Genomic DNA, 25,662 nt, shown 5'->3' with positions numbered 1-25,662 from the left:
GCTACACTCGCATTAACATCTGCTAACCATGTGTATGTGACAAATAAAATTAGGTTTGATTTGATTTGATTTGTTAACCCATATCTAAGCTGTTCAAAAGAGAGAGAGAGAGTTTGTTCTCTACAAAAAATGAGGCATGATTCATTTTATTTTTTTGACATATAATTATCTTGACAAGGCAGCATCACTGAGACATGATAATGCTGTTGCCTCCAAATGTGCCACCATTATGACAAGTACATTTTTTTACATTTGTAAATGGGGCTGCTGTGGCAATTAGGCCTGGTAGAGAATGGCAGCTTATCTGCTTTGCAGCACCCCTCTCTCCTAAATGTCAAGGCTGGACTGGGCCACAGAGGCACAGGGATTTATCCCGTCAGCTAATGAACTCTGAGAGTCGTGCAAAAACTACACTCCTGGGGGTTAACAGTGTGCTCTGACAGGCCATGTCCAATTTTAGATTCGGAGTTTAACAACCTTTGTCTGCATTTTTAAGCCCTTAACCTCTAGCCCTGCATATCGAAATGCAGATGCCGAGTCATTGAGTCACTGGAGTGTGGTTATTATTCTTCCTCTTTTTGACTGTGGATGATATGCTAGTGCGGACAGAGGTATGTGGAGGCTCACTGTTTTGGCGCTCTGTGCATGCATGCAAGTGCGGGCATGTAGGTCTTTGTGCACTAACTTGTGTGTTTCTTCACTTAAGTCTGTGCTGTAAGCGATAGTGTTTGTGTGTGTGTGTACGATACCCATCTTAGACCAGCGTTTCACCATGGGCAGGGCAAAATGGGTCAGACCAAGCTACTCTTCTTCCTCGTGATGTCTGACCTACAAAATGAGGGATAGCAGGGATTATGGTAGCTCTGTGCTCCTACACATGTCCATATTACCCCCACAAACGTGGCAGGCTCAGTCAGCCAATGAAAGCTAATCCCCAGGTGAGACTGGTCTTTCTGCATTGGCTCTGCACTCTAGACCTCCACCTTGGATGAGGACCATTAGTGAATACATTAGGTTGGTTTAGTGCTATGTTATTATTTAATAGATTGTAAAACATATAGAGCAATTACATGATCTAGTTATTATATTACATTCTAGAGAAGGATTTTTTTCTTCTGAATCCTTGGCAGTTTGTTTGCTACTTAATTATATGTAACTCTTACCCAGATACAAATACGTTGACTAGTGGCGAGTGCTAGAGAGCATACACTGCATCTTAAAAAAACGAGATCAGTTTTTAAGTGTTTGAAATTTAAATGTTTGAGCTTTCGCAACACACCAGCTAAGATCCTCTTTCTGTGAATGTAACAGCCCAAGCATTGTTTTTACACTAATATAACAAAGTCCATTTTCTGTGGTTATTTTACAATTCCTCTCAGGATTTTTGCCTCAAACAGTAACAGGTCTAGTGCCCAGTGAGTCTGCATCCAGCCATTGCTTGACATACAGTACCAGTTAAAAGCTTGGATACACCTACTCCTACTAAAGTGTTAAACAAATCAAAATATATATTATATTTGAGATTCTGCAAAGAATTTCAATTAACAGGTGTGCCTTGTTAAAAGTATATTTGTGGATTTTCTTTCCTTCTTAATGAGTTTAAGCCAATCAGTTGGGTTGTGACAAGGTGAGGTTGGTATACAGAAGTGCTCAAATAAGCAAAGAGAAGGAAAGTGCTCAACTGCTCAAATAAACAAAGAGAAGGAAAGTGCTCAACTGCTCAAATAAGCAAAGAGAAATGACAGTCCATAAGACATGAAGATCAGTCAATACAAAAAATGTGAACTTTGAAACTTTCTTCAGTTGTAGCCGCAAAAAAACGTCACCAAACTGGCTCTCCACAGGAAAGGAAGACCTAAAGCTACCTCTGCTGCAGAGGATAAGTTCATTAGAGTTACCAGCCTCAGAAATTGCAGCCCAAAAAAATGCTTCACGGAGTTCAAGTAACAGACACATCGACTGTTCAGCGGGGAGACCTTGTGAATCAGGCCTTCATGTCGAATTGCTGCAAAGAAACCACTACTAAAGGACACCAATAAGAAGAAGAGACTTGCTTGGTCCAAGAAACATAAGAAATGGACATTAGAATGGTGGAAATCTGTCGTTTGGTCTTATGAGTCCAAATTTGAGATTTATGGTTCCAACTGCCGTGTCTTTTTGAGACGCAGAGTAGGTGAACGGATGACCCCCGCATGTGTGGTTCCCACCATGAAGCATGGAGGAGGAGGTGTGATGGTGTGGGGGTGCTTTGCTGTTGACGCTGTCAGTGATTTATTTAGAATTCAAGGTACACTTAACCAGCATGGCTACCACAGCATTCTGCAGCGATACGCCATCCCATCTCATTTGCGCTTAGTGGGACTATCATTTGTTTTTCAACAGGACAATGACCCAACACACCTCCGGGCTGTGTATGGGCTATTTGACCAAGAAGGAGAGTGGATTGAGTGCTGCATCAGATGACCGGGCTTCCACAATCACCCGACCTCAAACCAATTGAGATGGTTTGGGATGAGTTGGAAAAACAGCCAACAACTGCTCCGCATATGTGGGAACTCCTTCAAGACTGTTGGAAAAGTATTCCAGGTGAAGTTGGTTGAGAGTGCCAAGAGTGTGCAAAACTGTCATCAAGGCAATGGGTGGCTACTTTGAAGAAGCTCAAATATAAAATATATTTGGATTTGTTTAATTTGGTTACAACATAACATGTTATTTTATAGTTTTTATTTCCTGAATCAGTAGGTGTGACCAAACTGTTGACTGGTACTGTATGCCCATGTGAAAACTGGCCCATTCATTCAGACCCCCCTCCCCCCAAGCCACTGCACTGCTCAACCTTTCACAGCATAGCAGGTACTGGATAATGAGAGGAGAAATGTTTTGAAAGAAAACAGAGGATTACAGAGGAGTGATAATGTTGACCAAACATTTCTTATCATTAATTATTCAACATTACTTGCACTTTTTATTTACTTGCACTGTCTTGGCACAAGTTCAACCTTGAGGCTTGGATGTATATAATTAGTGTGTAAATGAATAATTCACAGTGTTAACCACACAGCCATAAGTAATCGATAAGTCACCATTTGCATTGGCATTGTTCACTCTATAACTAATGGCACTAGGTTAACACAGGAATATCAGATGGTTCTGTTTGACAGCACATCAATGGTGAGATCAATACAGGGTCTGTTTGAACAGACCATAATTTGTTCCTAAGGGAGGAAAGGAATTCAACAAGTAGTGTCACAGGGTAGGGCGAGAGAGAGTGGGTATGTCAGAGAAGAAGAAGAAGAAGAAGAAGAAGGGTCAATTTAGAGATGTCAGTTGCAGGTGAGGGACTGAAGAGGAGAGAGCAACCCCAAAGCTTCTCACATCTGATCCCCTCCTCAAACGAGCAGCAGAGCAGCAGGTAGACTTAACCTCAACCCTCTGGACAGGTAAGCCAACTGAGAGAAAAAACACAGAACAAGTCTAATTGGGTGGAACTCACTGGGAGAAAGACAAGTTTGATTGGAGTAGACTCCAAAGCTGACCTTGTGGCACTGAGCAGACTGTTACATTGCTTGTTCTCTCTCTGTTCCTTTATTGTTGTTCAGGGAGGCTTGCTGCTATTGTAGCCTTTCACGTCATTGCCAGGGCAGTCTAAATGTGAGGCTATATTGTAGCTGTTTGATTTAAAGGTTGTGGGGAAGGAAGGGAATACAAGAGGTAATGGCCTCAATAGCAATAACCCATCTACTGTAGGTATAGACGGGACTGGGCCTAATATAGCAGCTTGGCATGGAGCAAGAGAAATTGTTTGGATTCCATGTACTTTAACAACAAGCTTTGACGGCTATGGTAGGATTTTACACTAGTATAATAGCTGCACACTTCAGAATCCATTATAGGTGTCGAAAACATTTTACATATTGTAAAAGTTCAGATTTCAATAGAAAGAAGTGAGGGAGGAATTCGGAGTGATGTCAGAACAAGGTCAAAGGTGAGGGTTCATTGGTAAAGCTAATTTGGTAGATTGGAATGAAGTACAGGTACAGTATGGAGGGATGTACATGCAGCTAAAACCCTGTGGATTATGGTCAGTGTCACGCCCTGGCCTTAGTATTTTGTGTTTTCTTTATTATTGTGGTTAGGCCAGGGTGTGACATGGGTGATTATGTGTTTGTCTTGTCTAGGGGTTTTGTAGATTGATGGGGTTGTGTTTAGTTAAGTAGTCTAGGAAAGTCTATGGTTGCCAAGAGTGGTTCTCAATCAGAGACAGGTGTTTATCTTTGTCTCTGATTGGGAACCATATTTAGGCAGCCATATTCTTTGGGTATTTCGTGGGTGATTGTTCCTGTCTTTGTGTTTTGCACCAGTTTCTTGTTTTGTATAAGTATATTGTTCACGTTATCATCTTTATTAAAGATGTTTATAAATAACCACGCTGCGTTTTGGTTCGCCTCTCTTTCACCAGAAGAAAACCGTAACAGTCAGGAAATACTTAATAATCGGTTATGATTCATGATTTCTTAGGTTCTTAGGCTTCATCTTTAAACTTCTTGAAGGAGAAGAGGCTATGGATGGACCCATCTGACAGTGGGGTTATTGATGATTATCTGATGTTATACTATGCATGAAACCAGTGTTATGACATTGCCCTCTCTGGGTGTAGGTCGTGCCTCCCCCTCACTCTCTCTCCTAACCCAGGTTTTATTATCTCAGGTTATACATTCCTGGTCATGCAGAAAGAGAGAGAGAGCCTATGGAGAACAAAGAGTTTTTCTTTAGAAACTCCTAATCCCCAAAATGGGAGAATTAAACAGTATTTCCACTTTTGGGAATGTGGGAATGGTCCACAGACACTTAAGGGACAGTTATGACAAGTGTGTTTAATTTGGTGATCTCAGGAAGGACAGGAAACACAACGGTACCTCTTAAAGTGTACATTTCCCAGCTGTCAGGTTTACATCTAAATATTGTGAAACATATGTGATTAAACATGAAACTATTTGTGAAAAGATGTGATGTTAACCTTCTAAATGAGAGTATGGATTTTCAAATAAAGATTACCTAGTCAGTGGCCTCGCCAACGTGAGCATAGCCATTACATCGGTGTCAAGGTACCGCCCTTTTCTACTGAAATGTATAAAACCACCCGTGACGAAATGTACATTTCATGCCGAAGCCGGAGGTCTCGAGTGGTTAAGACCACGCAAAACACGGTGTAAGCTAAGGTTGCAAATGATTCAACTCTGAGACTATCGATCACTACAGATTAAGAGTAAATCTTAGACTATAATTACTAGTCTGCAGCTAGAATTTACCTAAATCTAGAACAAGAATACCGACAACCGCCAAAGAATCTATTCTATGACAACTTTTCTGAATGGCACTCTGAAGTATCCATTCTAACCACCTACAACCAGGAAAGACATCGTGGCTTCTGGGAAAGTGAACCTTCGACTCTGATAAACCCACAGGACGATCGAGGATTTCAACAGAGAAGACAACAACGGGCGTAAATATATAAATTGCAATTATTCTCGAATGAGTAGCCATTCATGTGCAAAGGATTAGCATTTCAATGAATATAATTATAGACTGTGTGTAGTGAATCCATTTGGTCTTTCCCGGTCTTTCTCAGTCCCAACCCTTTTCCTTATGTCTATCAAGCCGCCATATTGGCTTAGCCCACTAGGGACTTTTCTATCATTGTTAGAAACCAATATCTGCTGGTTGTTTGTTATGTATTTCTGTGATTATTTACTTATTTAGTAAATAAATAATTAAGCCAATTTGCATATTGCTGATTCATTATGGAAACTAGGCTTCGTGCAGATAACCAAGACTTTTACAATGTTTGGAATGAGACTAATGAGGTAACAATTAATAATTAATTAATAGAAGACAGATATTGATCAGATATTAAAATATCTGAAGAGTTATATTCTGAAAGTTTTACCTTTCTAATCAACATTTTCCATGGTGCATCTACTTCCGAGTTAATTAAAGTTTACATGATTATTTGAATCATGTAATAATAATTACACAGAGAATTGATTTGATAAATTAACAGTCATTTAATGATAGTCCAGACACGACACCAGTGATATTGCTAGGTAGCCTTTTTTAACATCACACCAATTGTTAGAGAAATAACAACTGCAAACTTTGCACAGATGCGGCAATATAGCAAATGTGGCCTCCAGACATTCCTGCTCAGGAAAGATGGCCCATTTTTTCTGTGTTAACTTCATGTTCTGTAATGGAATATATTTACAGCGGTCCCAGGGTAATACAGTATCTCAGGGCCACAGCACACACTGTTCATTTATTGACGCTGACAGGCCACATCATTACGTGAGAAGTATCAGGTTTAAGGTATGACTCAGATAAAGATAGTGTCGAAGAAGGCAGGGGTCAATATTCCAGTAAGGTGTAGAAAGGTACAAAACGGCAGGCAGGCTCAGGGTCAGGGCTGGCAGAAGGTCAAACAGGAGACAAAGGGCTGTGAGACATGGGTTTAACTCTGGACACATGAAAGGTAGGATATATACGAAGGGTCCGGGGCAATAGAAGATGAACAGCAGAGGGGCTAATGATTTTGGAGATGGGAAACGGGCCGATAAACCAGGGGAGGGGGGTGGTTTCCACCCAGAGGGGCAGATCCAGAGTGGACAGCCAAATCTTTTGCCCGAGATGATATCGGGGAGCCGGGGTCCGGTGGCGATCCACTTGTCGATAACTGGAGGTGGTCTTCAGGAGGTCCGACCGGGCTCTCCTCCAGGTACAACAAAAGAGGCGGGCAAACATGTGGGCAGAAGGTATGCCAACCTCTTCTTCCTGCTCAGGGAAGAGTGGGGGCTGATACCCCAGGGAACACTCAAAATGTGATAGGCAGAGCAGGGAAGGGTGTTGCGGGCATATTCGACCCACACAAGCTGCTGGCTCCAGGTGGTGGGGTTGGCGGAGACAAGGCAGTGGAGACAAGGTAGCGCAGAGTAGTCTCTAGGTCATGGTTGGCTTGCTCTGACTGGCCGTTGGACTGGGGGGTGGAACGAGTAGGACAGGCTGGCTGACGACCCAATGAGGCTGCAGAACACCTTCCAGAACCGGGACGAGAATTGAGGACCCCAGTCAGAGACCATGTCTACTGGTAGTCCATGGATCCGGAAGACGTGCTGCACCATGAGCTGGGCCATCTCTTTGGCAGATGGTAGTTTGGGTAGAGAAATGAGGTGGGTGGCTCTGGAAAACCAATCCACCACATTCAGGATGGCGCTGTTGCCATCAGACGGGGGAAGACCCATTACAAAGTCCAGGGAGATGTGAGACCAGGGACGGTGAGGGACAGGCAGAGGTTGGAGGAGACCAGCCGGAGCTTGCAGAGGAGTCTTGTTTTACTCACAAACCATGGAAACAGCGACGAATGCAAAGACGTCAGGGACCATGGTCGGCCACCAAAAGCATTGTCGCACAAGAGCCAGGGTCCGACGGGAGCCTGGGTGGCAGGCAAGCCTGGTGGAGTTGGCCCACTCCAGGACCGCAGAGCGAACCGCGTCAGAAACTAACATCCAGTTATCAACCCCCTCCCCCCTGGGGTTCAGCTGGGAACGCCTCACGAACATGCTTCCCTAATCCCCAGATGAGTGCCAATGCCAGGCATGAGGTGGGTAGGATGGTCTCAGATTCCAGGGTAGTAGCCGTGAGGCTATAGCAGCGTGACAGCGCATCCGGCTTGACATTCTTGGATCCCGGCCACTATGAGATGGAGAAGTTGAACCAGGTGAACAGCAGGAGCCACCTAGCTTGCCTGGAATTGAGGCGCTTGGCAGTGCTGAGATTTTCCAGGTTCTTGTGCTCGGTCCACACAATGAAAGGCTGTTCCGCCCCCTCCAGCCAGTGCCTCCAACACCATCTTCACCCCGAGAAACTCATGATTCACCACATCGTAGTTTCTCTCCGTGGTGTTGTGGAGGTGGGAGAAGAAGACGCAGTGATGTAATGACCGCTGGGACAGGACGGCCTCCCCCCAGAACTGGCGCTACAGGTCAGAATGAACCAAGATGGGAGCTGTGGGGAAACAATGTTTAAGATTCCAGAACGCCTGGTCAACAGTTGGGGACCACATGAATGGAACCTTGGGAGAGGTGAGTGCAGACAGGGGGAAGCAAGTAGCACCCTTGCTGTAGCACCAGATAAAGTGGCGATAAAAGTTGACGAATCCCAGGAAATGCTGCAGCTATACTGTGGACGTAGGCTGAGGCCAATCCACCACTGCTCTCAGCATCCCGTGATCCATCTGTACGCTCCCTGAAGCGATGATGTAACCTAGAAAGGGGATGGTGGAGCAATGGAATTCACACTTGTCTGCTTTTGCAAAAAGCTGGTTCTCCAGGAGGCATTGGAGAACCTTTTGGACTTGGAGCACATGTTCTTGGGTGGAGCGGGAGAAGACGAGGATGTCATCGAGGTAGACGAAGATGAACCGGTTCAATATGTTGCGGAGAACATCATTAACCAGAATCTGAAACACAGCAGGGGCTTTGGTGAGGCCAAAAGGCATAACCAGATACTTGTAGTGACTGCTGGCCGTGTTGAAGGCAGTTTTCCACTCGTGCCCATCTGTATCCACACCAGGTGGTAGGCATTCCATAGGTCCAGCTTTGAGAACACAGTGGCCCCCTGGTGCGGCTCGAAGGCCGAGGAGATGAGAGGTAGAGGGTAGTGGTTCCTCACCGTGATGTCGTTGAGACCTTGGTAATTGATGCACGGGCCCAGGGTTTTGTCCTTCTCCACAAAGAAGAGCCCTGTGCCGGCGGGAGAGGCAAAAGGATGGATGAACTCAGCAGCTAGGGAGTCCTCAATGTAGGTCTCCATAGCCTTGGTCTCCGGACCCGACAGGGAGAACCGTCGTACCCGTGGCGGAGTGATGCCTGGGAGAAGATCAATCCCGCAGTCATATGGTTGGTATGGCAGCAGCGAAGTGGGCCGGGCCTTACTTAACACCTCACGGAGGTCCTGGTACTCTGCGGGGATGGTGGAGAGGTCCAGGGCAGCTTCCAAGCACCCAGGTAGACGTCCCAAGGGAAGGCTGCACAGATTTCAGGCAATGGGCGGGGCAGAGCTGTCCAGGAGAATCCCAATAGCACAGGAACCTGAGGAGAATTAATGAGCAGGAACTGGATCGTCTCTATGTGGTTCCCTGACACACGTAGGTTGATGGGGGTGGTATTGTGGGTTACTCGGCCAATAGAGCGCCCGTCCAGTGCTCTAACATTCATGGGAATGGAGAGGGGCTGAGTAGGGATAACCAGCTCGGAAGCCAGGGTAGTGTCCATAAAGCTCTCATCAGCCCCAGATTTGATGAGTACCCAGAGAGATTTTGACTGGTTATCCCCACTTTTTTTGACATGGCCTGAAAATGGCATGAAAAGGAATGCAAGTAAGGGGTGAGGAAAAGTTATCCGTATGGCCCACCAGAGTACTCACTCCTACCGGTGAGCCTGGTCTTTTAGTGGACAGGGGGAAACAAAATGACCAGTAGTCCCGCAATACAGGCAACTCTTAGTGTGAAGCCTGCATCGGCGTTCGGCTGGAGACAGCCTAGCTCTGCCTAGTTGCTTTGGCTTGGGAAGAGGTGAATCCGCAGTCTTAGGAGGCCCCCGATCGGAACTCAGGTAGCCTCAGTTTCTCTCAGCAATGGAGCCATCAGGGACTTCCGGGATACCTTGGCGGCGAAGTGGAATCGACTCTCCTCTCCTTCCTTCGTTCCCGTAGACGTCCATCGATCAAAATGGTCAAGGTGATAAGCGAGTTGAGATCCATCGGTAGTTCCCAGGCTGCAAGCTCGTCCTTAACTTCCGCCAATACTCCGTGTAGGAACGTGTCAAACAGCGCTTCCGGGTTCCAAGCACTCTCAGCTGCCAACATGTGGAAATCCACCACATAGCCTGTCACTCTACAGGAGTCTTGGCGTAGCTGGAGCAGCTTGCAAGCAGCCCCTCTCCCAGACAACGGAGAATCAAACACGTTCCGAACTTCCTCCATGAACTCCTCCAGACCCGAGGCAGACAACGGATTGTTGCTTCCACACCGCCATGGCCCAGGTGAGTGCCCTCCCAGACATCAGCGTAATGGCTTATGCTATCCTCGAGCGGTCCGAGGGGACCGAAGATGGCTGCGGCTCAAAAATGAGGGAGCCCTGGGAGAGAAAAGGCTGGCAGATCCCGGAATCTCCATCATACTGCTCCGAGGCGAGGTGACACTGCTAATAGTTGAGTTACTCAGGGGCTCGGAGGTTACAGTTGTGGTAGGCTGCCTGACAGACAAGCTACAAAATTGCTCCAGCAATGCGTTTGGAACCCTTCCTTAAGACCGGGAAACAACTCCTTGAGCCTTCCAATGGTGGCTCCTTGGGAGAAGATAGCGTTGCGGAGCTGGTCCAAGTCTGTTAGGTCGGTCATGGCCAGTTCTTACTATCACGTTTAAGGTATGACCCAGATGCAGACAGTGTCGAGAAACAACAGTGTATTTCTAAAACAGCGGTAGGCAATTGACAGGTCAAAGACAGGCAGAGGTCAGAGAGGATGCAAAGGGACCAGAACGGCAGGCAGTCTTAGGGTCAGGGCAGGCAGGGGTCAATAATCCAGTAAAGTCGGGTAAAGAACAAAACGGCATAAAAGCTCAGGCAGAAGGTCAAAACCGGGAAGGGCTAGAAAACAGGAGCAAGAAACAGGCAGGAGCAGGGGAACAAATGCTGGTAGGTTTCACAAACACAATGAACTGGCAACAGACAAACAGAGACACAGGTATAAATACACAGGGGATAATGGGGAAGATGGGCGACACCTGGAGGGGGGTGGAGACAATCACATAGACAGGTGAAAGAGATCAGGGTGTGACAAGAAGCAATAATAGTGTCAACATGGTTTAGAGGCATGAGAGAGTTTCAGAGAGACAGAAAGAGACAAAGAGACAGCGAGAGAGACAGAAAGAGAGAGAGAGAGAGATACAGCAGTTTTTGACTGTGTGTCCAGTGTTTGAAAAAGTATCGGTGGAGGTTAAATCATCAGCCAGCAGTGGGATGTTGGCCTGCTTGACCTCGGTGCTGGGTAATCTTCATGCCTCTACCATCCTACTAAAGATTAGACATTTCAGATATATGGCTCTGATGTTGGGTGACTGGGACTCAAAGAGCACTACTCAAAGTGTAGAGGGAAAGTAATGCACCAGAGAAGATGAAAAATATACACACACATACACATACAGGCACACAAATAAACACGTTTTAGAAAACCTGGAAAAAGTACAAAAAAAATCCAAGCAGATTACATTCCAAACCAAAAGCAAAAAACATGGGTTTATGTGCAGATTTGACAACTGCTGTGGATTGTTGTATATTCAGGAGGTTGGCCATTGGTGTTATTTTATGAAGGGAATAAAAAGCTCAGAATACAATTCCACATTATGTAAAGTGATATGTTCATTCGAATATTGACATCTTCATAAAATCAGTGATTTTGGGACATGTTTTTTGGTCTCATTACATCGATGTAGATGAGAGCACTGCTTTACATTCAGGTTTTGCACTGAGATGAGGGAGCATTAAGTTCAGGTATGGATAGGCTAAACAATGCAGCTAAATGCTATAATCCTCTGTACAAGCTCAAACTACATAGCATTACATGTTTGCCAATCACATTTGACAGGTAATGAGTCTTTTGAGTAATGTTCCAAGTTTCAAAGGATTACTGTGCTGTATGAGAGCAATTTGGCTACTATTTGCCTTTTTGTCCTTGCTTTTAAGATTAGAGTATAATACCATTGGAGCCCTCGATACAAAAAACACAACTGACTGACTATGAGCTATTATGACCAGCCTGTAACTACCTCTACATGTTCATCATCAGAAATGCTGGCGACTCCTGTGGCAGGCCGGGCGCAATGCATGCTAACCAGGTCGCCAGGTGCACTGTGTTTCCTCTGACACATTGGTGCGGCTGGCTTCCGGGTTGGATGCGCGATGTGTTAAGAAGCAGAGGAAGTATCAGACTCTAAAGAGGAAGTGCACATTGTCTCTGAATGTCCCTGCTGAGGGCACTTACTTGGCTCACAGGAAAGGGTGATACTGTGCATGTTACTGTTCCAATAAAGCTTTTAAAAGTGTAGTGTCTCTCAGTCCAAACGGTTTAAGAATGCATACAGCACCCTGCCTTACCCCAGACCAACTGTAGCTCATGAATATGGAGGAGAAACACTTAACCTCTATGGGTCATTCAGTCCTCGCATCATAATATCTGAGAAAAAGCTGAAAAAAAGATGCTCCACTTCTGCTGCACATGAATAGTGATTTTGCAGCTGCCTGATCACGTAAGTGTTGAGCACAGGTTTGACTGTTAAACAGTAAGGCAGGCTTTGCATGTGAAGAAAGAAGGAAGCCCACTGGTACTGAGCAGGTTTTGTAATGCTCCCATTCTAGGTCTATGGTTCTGTTCTAGCAATACAGTTAAAGTAAATTCCTTAAGGAGCTAATTTAACTAAGAGTGTTGTAATGCTGGTCTTTTAGTTAGCTGAGGTGTTAACGTATCTCTCCACAGAGACCAACAGATGATTTACAGCAGGTTTTCTAGCCCTATCACAGCCCTATCCCCTAGCCACCTCTCTTCTCTCTCCATCCAATCAATTAAAGGGCTTTGTCTCTTACATTGCCTGGCACTCTCCCCAAGTGTTTTGGCTCATCCACTCAGGTACTGTAGTGTATCAGTGTTTTAAAACACTACAGGGATTAAGGCCTTGTGTTTGTGTGGTTTTCTACTTGTCTGTATACTGGTTTATGATTATCTGCACCGGAGACATTACACAGATTACAATAAAAGGACAATCGCCGTGGTGCAGTGTCATAATCAGTGTTGATGTTTGCATTATGTTCATGTCAGACCTTTTTATTTCACCTTTATTTAACCCTGTAGGCTAGCTGAGAACAAGTTCTCATTTACAACTGCGACCTGGCCAAAATAAAGCACAGCAGTGTGAACAGACAACAACACAATGTTAAACATGGAGTAAACAATAAACAAGTCAATAGCACAGAAGAAGAAAAAATAAGGCATGAGGAGGTAGGCGAAAAATTACAATTTAGCAGATTAACACTGGAGTGATAAATGATAAATGATCAGATGGTCATGTGCAGGTAGAGATACCGGTGTGCAAAAGAGCAGAAAAGTAAATAAATAAAAACAGTATGGGGATGAGGTAGGTAAATTGGGTGGGATATTTACCGATGGCCTATGTACAGCTGCAGCAATCGGTTAGCTGCTCAGATAGCAGATGTTTAAAGTTGGTGAGGGAGATAAAAGTCTCCAACATCAACGACTTTTGCAATTCGTTCCAGTCACAGGCAGCAGAGACCTGGAAGGAAAGGCGGCCAAATGAGATGTTGGCTTTAGGGATGATCAGTGAGATATACACCTGCTGGAGTGCGTGCTACGGGTGGGTGTTGCCATCGTGACCAGTGAACTGAGATAAGGCGGAGCTTTACCTAGCATGGACTTGTAGATGACCTGGAACCAGTGGGTCTGGCGACGAATATGTAGCGAGGGCCAGCCGACTAGAGCATACTGGTCGCAGTGGTGGGTGGTAGAAGGTGCTTTAGTAACTAAGCGGATGGCACTGTGATAAACTGCATCCAGTTTGCTTAGTAGAGTATTGGAAGCTATTTTTGCCGAATTCGAGAATCGGTAGGCTAGTCAGTTTTACCTGGTAAGTTTGGCGGCGTGAGTGAAGGAGGCTTTGTTGGGAAATAGAAAGCTGACTAGATTTGATTTTAGATTGGAAATGTTTGATATGAGTCTGGAAGGAGAGTTTACAGTCTAGCCAGACACCTAGGTACTTATAGATGTCCACATATTCTAGGCCGGAACCATTCAGGGTGTTGATGCTAGTCGGGCGTGCGGGTGCAGGCAGCGAACGGTTGAAAAGCATGCATTTGATTTTACTAGCGTTTAAGAGCAGTTGGAGGCCACGGAAGGAGTGTTGTATGGCATTGAAGCTCGTCTGGAGGTTAGATAGCACAGTCTCCAAGGAAGGACCAGATATATACAGAATGGTGTCGTCTGCGTAGAGGTGGATCAGGGAATTGCCCGCAGCAAGTGCAACATCATTGATATATACAGAGAAAAGAGTCGGCCCGAGAATTGAACCATGTGGTACCCCCATAGAGACTGCCAGAGGACCGGACATCATTGCCCTCCGATTTGACACACTGAACTCTGTCTGCAAAGTAGTTGATGAACCAGGCAAGGCAGTCATTAGAAAAACCGAGGCTACTGAATCTGCCGATAAGAATATGGTGATTGACAGAGTCGAAAGCCTTGGCCAGGTCGATGAAGACGGCTGCACAGTACTGTCTTTTATCGATGGCGGTTATGATATCGTTTAGTACCTTGAGCGTGGCTGAGGTGCATCCGTGATCAGCTCGGAAACCAGATTGCACAGCGGAGAAGGTACGGTGGGATTCGAGATTGTCAACGATCTGTTTGTTGACTTGGCTTTCGATGACCTTAGATAGGCAGGGCAGGATGAATATAGGTCTGTAACAGTTTGGGTCCAGGGTGTCTTCCCCTTTGAAGAGGGGGATGACTGCGGCAGCTTTCCAATCCTTGGGGATCTCAGACGATATGAAAGAGAGGTTGAACAGGCTGGTAATAGGGGTTGCAACAATGGCGGCGGAAAGTTTCAGAAATAGAGGGTCTAGATTGTCAAGCCCAGCTGATTTGTACGGGTCCAGGTTTTGCAGCTCTTTCAGAACATCTGCTATCTGGATTTGGGTAAAGGAGAAGCTGGGGAGGCTTGGGCGAGTAGTTGCGGGGGGGCGGAGCTGTTGGCCGAGGCCGAGGTTGGAGTAGCCCGGAGGAAGGCATGGCCAGCTGTTGAGAAATGCTTGTTGAAGTTTTTGATTATCACGGATTTCTTGGAGGTGACCATGTTACCTAACCTCAGTGCAGTGGGCAGCTAGGAGGAGGTGCTCTTGTTCTCCATGGACTTTACAGTGTCCCAGAACCTTTTGGAGTTAGAGCTACAGAATGCAAATTTCTGCTTGGAAAAGCTGGCCTTTGCTTTCCTGACTGACTGCGTGTATTGGTTCCGGACTTCCCTGAACAGTTGCATATCGCGGGGACTATTCGATGCTATTGCAGTCTGCCACAGGATGTTTTTGTGCTGGTCGAGGGCAGTCAGGTCTGGAGGAAACAAAGGGCTATATCTGTTCTTAGTTCTGCATTTTTTGAACGGAGCATGCTTATCTAAGATAGTGAGGAAGTTACTTTTAAAGAATGACCAGGCATCCTCAACTGACGGGATGAGGTCAAAAGCCTTCCAGGATACCCGGGCCAGGTCGATTAGAAAGGCCTGCTCGCAGAAGTGTTTTAGGGAGCGTTTGACAGTGATGAGGGGTGGTCGTTTGACTGCGGCCCGTAGCGGATACAGGCAATGAGGCAGTGATCGCTGAGATCCTGATTGAAGACAGCGGAGGTGTATTTGGAGGGCCAGTTGGTCAGGATAACGTCTGAGGTTGCCCTTGTTTACAGATTTAGGGTTGTACCTGATGGTTTCCTTGATGATTTGTGTGAGATTGAGGGCATCTAGCTTAGATTGGTGTTAAGCATATCCCAGTTTAGGTCACCTAACAGAACAAACTCTGAAGCTAGATGGGGAGCGATCAATTCACAAATGGTGTCCAGGGCACCGCTGGGAGCTGAGGGGGTCGGTAGCAGGCGGCAACAGTGAGAGGCTTATTTCTGGAGAGATTCATTTTTTAAATTAGAAGTTCAAACTGTTTGGGTATGGACCTGGAAAGTATGACATTACTTTGCAGGCTATCTCTGCAGTGGACTGCAACTCCTCCCCCTTTGGCAGTTCAATCTTGACGAAAAATGTTATAGTTGGGTAAGGAAATCTCAGAATTTCTAAGCCAGGATTCAGACACGGCAAGGACATCAGGGTTGGCAGAGTGTGCTGAAGCAGTGAGTAAAACAAACTTAGGAAGGAGGCTTCTGATGTTGACATGCATGAAACCAAGGCTTTTTCGATCACAGAAGTCAACAAATGAGGGTGCCTGGGGACAAGCAGGACCTGGGTTTACTTCCACATCACCCGTGGAACAGAGGATGAGTAGTATGAGGGTGCCGCTAATGTCTATCAAAACTGGTCACCTAGTTAGATGGGGACAAAGAATAAAAGGAGCAGATTTCTGGGCGTGGTAGAGTATATACAGGTCATAATGCGCAGACAGGGGTATGGTGGGGTGCGGGTACAGCGGAGGTAAGCCCAGGTGGGCCTCAGGGATAGCTTTGGTACTGGATGCCACGGTTAGTCCAAGCTAGCTGTGAGCTAACTAGCTGCAAGCTGTGAGCTAGCTAGCTAGCTGCAAGCTAGCTGTGAAGATCAGAAGTAGTGGTCCAGGGATTTCGGCAGGAATCCGGCGTTGTTGTGGTGAGACAGTCCGATACTGGTAGACTAGCGAGTATTATCCAGGCTAAGAAAGGGCTGTTATCTGTGCAGAAGGTAAAAGCCGCTAGCAGTGGCTAACAATGACTAAGTAGCTTGTAGCTAATTAGCTGTTTAGTTTCTGGAGGTTCTTGAATGTGTTCTAAAGTTGAAAATAATAGCGATTCCGTATGACATTAGGTGAGGCAGGTTACTGGAATGTATAATCAAATTAAAAATCGAAAAGAGATTGAAAATAAATTGAAATATATATACAAAAATTACGAAAAATACAAAAGTACACGAGAGGAACAAACAAACAAACACGTTTTCACTGCTACCCCATCAGACCTATGGCTCAAGCTGATGATGAAAGTCATGTATTTCCTGTTTATTTTATTTCAGTCAGTTTTTGTGTGTGTGTGCATAGTTAATGCCTTGAAAACATCATTGATCTGCTTGAGAGAGAGGATCGAATAGTGTCAGCGAGCTACTTGAGGACCAACAGCCACACATACACTGTTGTTCAAAAGTTTGGGGTCGCTAAGAAATGTCCTTGTTTTTGAAAGAAATGCACATTTTTTGACCATTAAAATAACATAAAATTGATCAGAAATACAACGTAGACATTGTTAATGTTTTACATTACTATTGTAGCTGGAAATGGAATATCTACATAGGCGTACAGAGGCCCATTATCAGCAACCATCGCTCCTGTGTTCCAATGGCACGTTGTGTTAGCTAATCCAAGTTTATCATTTTAAAAGGCTAATTGATCATTAGAAAAACCTTTTGCAGTTATGTTAGCACAGCTGAAAAGGGTTAATCTGATTAAAGAAGCAATAAAACTGTCCTTACAGGCTCAAAATGACTAGAAGCAAAGACCTTTCTTCTGAAACTTATCAGTCTATTCTTGTTCTGAGAAATGAAGGCTATTCCATGTCAGAAATTGCCAAGAAACAGAAGTTCTCGTACAACGCTATCTACTACTCCCGTCTCTAACCAGAATAGAAAGAGGAGTGGGAGGCCCAGGTGCACAACTGAGCAAGAGAACAAGTGCAGATGCCTCACAAGTCCTCAATTGGCAGCTTAATTAGTACCCACAAAACACCAGTCTCAACATCAACAGTGAAGAGTGGACTCCGGGATGCTGACCTTCTAGGCAGTACATCGTAGCACTGTAAAAATGCCAACTTAACCAATGACTTAATCATAGTTATTCTGTGAGTTGGGTGGACTTCAGAAAGACAACAAATTGAGCTAAACAAACTTTGCACACAGTTGGCTGAATGTATAAAAACATGTTGTGTCGAATTACAAATTCATGTTTGGAAGGCAACACTGTATGTTGGTTTAGCTATTTGCACAAATGTTGAGCTAACTCAAAATCCTATTGTAGCTTGTTGCCTTACAATGGTACCTTAAATCAACAAACTCTGATCGAAATTAGCTGAATTTGAACAAGCTTCTTGAGTAAAAACACAAACGTGTTTGTGCAAAACCACTCAAAACCACACCCATCAATATCATATTTCCCAGCAAGCTCTTTTTTCAGTATTTTCAGAATTGTTTGTTTCAATAACTGTGTTTTTGCAATTACAGTTCATTGATTGGTCATTAATTTTAGGCTACACAAACATAAATAACATAAATATTTCTGAACTAATCCAATCTGTTGGTAGTTGGACTTTTGCACCCGTGACTGAAATGGCAATTCAAGTTTATAGGATTTAAGTACTCTCAATAATCAGTTTTCCTTACTCTGGCAGTTATTCTCAATGTAGGTTGCGGGTGATTAAAAGTTCCAGTTGTTGGATATCCTCACTCTGGCTTGATTCCAATAGGATTTACACTGTCCTTTGCAAGGCAGCATAATGTGACTTGCAGGCTTGCAGTGGCCTGAAAACCAGGAATTTCAGATCACTGCGTTAGGGTGTAACTCGGCCCTCAAAGAAAGGCCTTAGGATATATGTAAAGTATTGTCATAAAGAGTTACATTGTACGTTGAATCCACTTTTTTATCTTTTTACAGTGAGGGACCTGTATAGGCAGAGGAAAGGAGAGTGGTCTAAATAACATGGAGCCTTATCCTGAGGCATTAAGCAACATTTTCTGTAGCACCAAGGACTCAGTGGACACGCTGTATGGGGCGACCTTTATCATGAGCGCACACACTGTGGTCTTAATTAAAGAGAATGTATATAGAGCATAGTCACACAAACACCCACACACACACAGACACACACATACACACACACACACGCTGACACACACACACACCACCACCTACCCTCACTAAATGGCCCCCTTCTCCACATGTCCAGAAATTCAATCAGTCCTGCCTTAATCCGCAATAACCGACAACTGCATAGAAGTTTCATTGTTTATATTTAGGTGTGTCGCAGGTGTAACAGCGTTGGAGCTGTCAAATCAGCAAGCGGCTCCTGGCATTATACCTATTGCGGACATTGCCATTGGATGTGCCGAGTTGGATTAGTAGTAATCCCATGCAGCCTTGTTACAAGTTGGAACACTGGAATGTGTGTTGTAATCTACACCTCGATTAGGCTGATATTAATCACTATTATTTTGTTGAAAGATTTTAAATGTCAGTGCCATTACTTCTGTATAGTCTACACTTTCTCGTTCTGAACTTCTTCTAATGCAAATGGGGTGCGTGTGGCTTCGTGACAATGACCACACGAGCAGGCACTGATTTGACAGCTCTTAACGCAAAACACCAGCTATTGCGGGTCCAGCTACCACTGGTTAACGCGTGACATGATTGAATCTAGGCTTAGATCTGTATTTTCACTTTGACCCTCTCAATGTTCTACCTATCTCCCTCCAACTGGTATCACTGTGGAGGTAGAGAGTGAGGTATGCGGGACCAAAGCAGTTAAGATGGTGCAGGATAGCTGAGCAGGAGAATCAGTTCACAACTAAAGTGTGTGGACGTCCTTACCTGTCACGATCAATATGGCAGGTAAAGGGCGAAGAGAGCTGTATGTAAATCTAACGGAGGTCAAATCGATCTACACACACACAAAACACACTCACAGATGGCACAGGCATGCAGATGCTCCCTTACAACATCCTCTCTTGTTCTCGATTTCTCAACTCGATAACAATCTATTTAGTTTACAATAACTAGAATGAATAATCAATTACTACAGTAAGAATATGTTCAGTGAGCAATTTGAATTCCAAACAGAGCATGCAGAAAGATGAAATACATCTTAAAAGCACTTTGAGACCTTGTGAGGAAAGTTAGCCCATTTCATGGCCCATTTCTATAAAGCATGCAGATAAAGGACTAATTCAATGTTGAAGCACATGCACTTGGATAGGGACATAGAAACGTATAAAGCAGAATAAACTGCTGTGCACATTGCGAGGCCATGCGCAGACCAGCTGGCTGGTGTGTTTACGGACATATTCAATCAATCCCTATACCAGTCTGCTGTTCCCACATGCTTCAAGAGGGCCACCATTGTTCCTGTTCCCAAGAAAGCTAAGGTAACTGAGCTAAACGACTACCGCCCCGTAGCACTTCCGTCATCATGAAGTGCTTTGAGAGACTAGTTAAGGACCATATCACCTCCACCATACCTGACACCCTAGACCCACTCCAATTTGCTTACCGCCCAAATAGGTCCACAGACGATGCAATCTCAACCACACTGCACACTGCCCTAACCCATCTGGACAAGAGGAATACCTATGTGAGAATGCTGTTCATCGACTACAGCTCGGCATTCAACACCATAGTACCCTCCAAGCTCGTCATCAAGCTCGAGACCCTGGGTCTCGACCCCGCCCTGTGCAACTGGGTACTGGACTTCCTGACGGGCCGCCCCCAGGTGGTGAGGGTAGGCAACAACATCTCCTCCCCGCTGATCCTCAACACTGGGGCCCCACAAGGGTGCGTTCTGAGCCCTCTCCTGTACTCCCTGTTCACCCACGACTGCGTGGCCACGCACGCCTCCAACTCAATCATCAAGTTTGCGGACGACACAACAGTGGTAGGCTTTATTACAAACAACGACGAGACGGCCTACAGGGAGGAGGTGAGGGCCCTCGGAGTGTGGTGTCAGGAAAATAACCTCACACTCAACGTCAACAAAACTAAGGAGATGATTGTGGACTTCAGGAAACAGCAGAGGGAACACCCCCCTATCCACATCGATGGAACAGTAGTGGAGAGGGTAGCAAGTTTTAAGTTCCTCTGCATACACATCACAGACAAACTGAATTGGTCGACTCACACAGTCAGCATCGTGAAGAAGGCGCAGCAGCGCCTCTTCAACCTCAGGAGGCTGAAGAAATTCAGCTTGTCACCAAAAGCACTCACAAACTTCTACAGATGCACAATCCAGAGCATCCTGGAGGGCTGTATCACCGCCTGGTACGGCAACTGCTCCGCCCTCAACCGTAAGGCTCTCCAGAGGGTAGTGAGGTCTGCAAAACGCATCACCGGGGTCAAACTACCTGCCCTCCAGGACACCTACACCACCCGATGTTACAGGAAGGCCATAAAGATCATCAAGGACATCAACCACCCGAGCCACTGCCTGTTCACCCCGCTATCATCCAGAAGGCGAGGACAGTACAGGTGCATCAAAGCTGTTACGGAGAGACTGAAAAACAGCTTCTATCTCAAGGCCATCAGACTGTTAAACAGCCACCACTAACATTGAGTGGCTGCTGCCAACACACTGACACTGACTCAACTCCAGCCACTTTAATAATGGGAATTGATGGGAAATGATGTAAATATATCACTAGCCACTTTAAACAATGCTACCTTATATAATGTTACTTACCCTACATTATTCATCTCATATGCATACGTATATACTGTACTCTATATCATCGACTGCATCCTTATGTAATACATGTATCACTAGTCACTTTAACTATGCCACTTTGTTTACATACTCATCTCATATGTATATACTGTACTCGATACCATCTACTGTATCTTGCCTATGCTGCTCTGTACCATCACTCATTCATATATCCTTATGTACATATTCTTTATCCCCTTACACTGTGTATAAGACAGTAGTTTAGGAATTGTTAGTTAGATTACTTGTTGGTTATTACTGCATTGTCGGAACTAGAAGCACAAGCATTTCGCTACGCTCGCATTAACATCTGCTAACCATGTGTATGTGACAAATAAAATTTGATTTGATTTGATTTGCCTGTTGATTAAAAGAGCCGGGCTATTGTTAATGATATGAGCCACTCCATCTGCTCCCTAATGGGCATCTCAGGAATGAGATCAGGATGATGTTCAGGTTTGTATACAGCATATTAAGATGACATGTTATAGCTCGAGTAGCATGGTGCTATCCAGATCCATACACTGTAGGGGTTCTACCATGCAAGAAGATCATAATGTGCTGCAAATGTTTTGTTAGAGATTTCCAAGTCTTCCAAGAGTTTGATCTGGTTCCAGATATAACCTTTTTAAGATCCATGTAAAACCCTTCCCACAGAGGGTTCTACATAGAACCCAAAAGAGTTCTACCTGTAATGAAAAAGGGGACAGCCGAAGAATCCTTATGGAACTCTTTTTTTCTAAGAGTGTGTAGACTCAGTTTGACTGTGCAGTGATGTGCTGCGTGTTTTAGTTTTTGTTGGTGTGGTTGGTTGGTTGTTCTGTGCTGCCTGGCTCTAATGCACTGCAGTGGCTCTTTAGTATTCCTCTCCTGCCGTCTGAGAAGGTTCTCCTCTGGGACTGGCATGGAGTGGCGGGGAAGAGATGCAGCCGGTGCCCATATCGGCCACCGCTCCCTACCGCCCTCCAAACACACTATTAATAAGCCCTGCACACAGAGTCTGTGGCAGGCAGCAGACAGGGCCATGCAGGGGACACAGTCAGAGCGCCTGGCCAGGCTGGAGAGGGGACAGGGCAGGCAATCCAAAAAAGTATTGATTGGATGACTGGGCCTCTGTGTGTGTCAGAAAGTGATAGGGGCTGCTGACTGTAGGACCCACAGAGGATGAACACAGAGCAAGGCCAAGAGACTGTTAACTACTCTGTTAGGTGTGTTGTCTAAGGTGTGTGTGCATGTGTGCGAGCGTCAGCGTTCCTGCTTGCCTGCATGTATGCGTGCCTACTGCCCCTCTGTGTTCCCCGAAAGTGAAATAACACCTCCTAATATCAAAACCACACTGATTTGTTTTCATTTCTATGAGGTTCTCGGTGTGATATGATACATATTTACCAAGATAATGAACACACACTATCTGGTTCCATTTGTCATTGCCAGCACGGACCCTCCCCACACAAAGGCTGTATCGGTCCATGTAAACAGAGCGTTTCCTGGCTCTAGCAACTATGAGTGCTAACATAATTAAATACTGAACAATGAATCATTTCTCCAAGCTAACATCATTTATTTACAAACAACTGTAACGGTTTTCCTCCTCTTCCTCTGAAGAGGAGAGGCGAGAAGGATCAGAGGACCAATATGCGGCGTGGTAAGTGTCCATGGTTCTTTTAATAAGAAATACTCAACATGAACACAACTGATAAAAAAACAATAAACGTGAAACAAACAAAAACCAAAACAGTACCGTGTGGTGAAAAACACAGACACGGAAACAAACACCCACAAACAAACAGTGAAACCCAGGCTACCTAAGTATGATTCTCAATCAGAGACAACTAATGACACCTGCCTCTGATTGAGAACCATACTAGGCCGAAACATAGAAATCCTAAAATCATAGAAAAACAAACATAGACTGCCCACCCCAACTCACACCCTGGCCATATGAAATAATGACAAAACAAAGAAAATAAAGGTCAGAACGTTACAACAACACATCCCCATCCCGGATCCGGGATCGTGACTAAAGCCTCAGGCTCATTAGCATAACGCAACGTTAACGATTTCTGAAAATCGCAAATAAAATGAAAATAATAATTTGGCTACCGAAACGAACCGAAAATTCAGTCACCTACAACGTCAAACTTTTTCCGAATTAACTCCATAATATCGACCGAAACATGGCAAACATTGTTTGGAATCAATCCTCAAGGTGTTTTTTCACATATCTCTTCATTGATATATCGTTCGTGGAAGCCTGCTTTCTCCTCTGAAATCCATGGAAAAATACTTGCAGCTGAGTTTTGCTCACCAATTTTGGCGCAGGACACCGGGCAGACACCTGGTAAATGTGGTCTCTTATGGTCAATCTTCCAATGACATGCCTACAAATACGTCACAATGCTGCAGACACCTTGGGGAAACGACAGAAAGGGCAGACTCACTCCTCTCGCATTCACAGCCATGTAAGGAGACAATGGAAAACGGAGCCTCAAAAATCCTTCTCATTTCCTGGATGCCGTCTCATCTTGGTTTTGCCTGTAGCTCACGTTCTAGGGCACGCACAGAGAATATCTTTGCAGTTCTGGACACGTCAGAGTGTTTTCTTTCCAAAGCTACCAATTATATGCATAGTCGAGCATCTTTTTGTGACAAAATATTGCGCTTAAAACGGGCACGTCTTTTTATCCAAAAATGATATAGCGCCCCCAGAGTTTCAACAGGATAATACTCATTAATACTCATCGAAATCCAATAATTTCTCTCCTCCTGTTAAAACAAACTAGGTCTCTCACTTAAAAGTAAATGAGAAAGTACATTTTCAGTGTGGCTAATGTCGGTGTTTTGCAAATGTTTATATTCATAGAAAGAAAAAAATCTAAACCCCCTCGCCCCCATTTTAATCAACATCTCTCCTTTAATGATTATACTTTGTATAATGTGTGTTTCTCTGTTAACTGTTGTTGTGCTGTCTGTTTGTTGCAGGTGATGGGAACCCCAAGGAGAGCAGTCCCTTCATCAACAGCAGCAGTGCCAGCGACGCGGAGAAGAGCCAGCAGTACAATGGCAAGAATATGGCCCTGTTTGAGGTCTGTAACACAGGGCTCCCTAACTTGCTTCCCTATAATTACACAATAATTAAATACTGTCATTACTTTGTTCCCTTCGTTTGAAACGACCACCTACAGTTTATACGACACCTTGCTTGCTCAGGCACCAGGTGGTTTGAATTCTTTGAAATAAGTAGTGGTTTCTCAGTTGTCAATACACCTTAGAGGGCTGATATGATGTCTGTCCACCTGTCCCTGTGTACTGCAGGAGGAGATGGACAACAGTCCCATGGTGTCGTCCATACTCAGCAGTCTGGCCAACTACTCCAACCTGCCTCAGGGCAGCAAAGAGCACGAGGAGGCCGAGAACGAGGAGGGGGCGGCTCCGTCCAAAAAAAAACCTGCTATCAAGGTACTTCATCTTATCTAAACTAAAGTGTGGTCCCTAAACATAAACATTAGCTGGAGTTTGAATTGATCTGATGCGGCAGAGTATGGTCCTTCCAGGTCACCATTGTCCACCTGACAAGGTGGAGGATTAAGCTGATTAAGAACGGAAAAGAGGATTACTGATGACGCTGTCAGCCATGTTTAGGCCTGGACAGAACATGATTGATGGCTGTGTGTGCTGCCCTTTTCCTTCCCTGATGTTACACATCAGTTTGGTAATTTCTAGGAGCTGAGCAGGGCCACATTAGCCCTGTTAGCCATGTTATGTGCAGTGGAGCATAATCCTGAGCATAGACCTGACTTGTTACACTGGTCTGAGTCAGGTTACTGTATCATTCACTTCCACTCTTTTTCTTGTTATCTATATCCTAATTTGACAGCTCCTTCCAGCCAAGAGGCCACAAGAGGCTGGTATTATGAGAGAATAATATTAGGATGTGGTATTGTGAAATAACACATATGGAATCATGTAGTAACCAATAAGTGTTATATTATGTTTTATTTTATATTTGAGATTCTTTAAAGTAGACACCTCTGGCACGGATGACAGCTTGTACACTCTTGGCATTCTCTCAACCAGCTTCATGAGGTAGTCTCCTGGAATGCATTCCAATTAACAGGTGTGCCTTGTCAAAAGTTAATTTGCGGAATTTATTTCCTTCTTAATATGTATGAGCCAATCAGTTGTGACCATGTAGGGGTGGTATACAGAAGAAAGCCATATTTGGTAAAAGACCAAGTCCATATTATGTCAAGAACAGATCAAATAAGCAAAGAGAAACAACAGTCCGTCATTACTTTAAGACATGAAGGTAAGTCAATACTGAAATTTTCAAGAACTTTGA

General features: G+C 44.8%; 1 pseudogene; it reads left to right on the top strand.

Moving 5' to 3' along the window:
• The window catches only part of LOC135504693 (solute carrier family 12 member 5-like), a 113,962-nt pseudogene that overhangs the window by 37,984 nt on the left and 50,316 nt on the right, over nt 1–25,662 (top strand).

Source organism: Oncorhynchus masou, chromosome 18 (genome assembly GCF_036934945.1).
Source record: "Oncorhynchus masou masou isolate Uvic2021 chromosome 18, UVic_Omas_1.1, whole genome shotgun sequence".
Lineage (NCBI taxonomy): Eukaryota > Metazoa > Chordata > Actinopteri > Salmoniformes > Salmonidae > Oncorhynchus > Oncorhynchus masou.
This window is presented reverse-complemented; position numbering and strand designations above follow the sequence as displayed.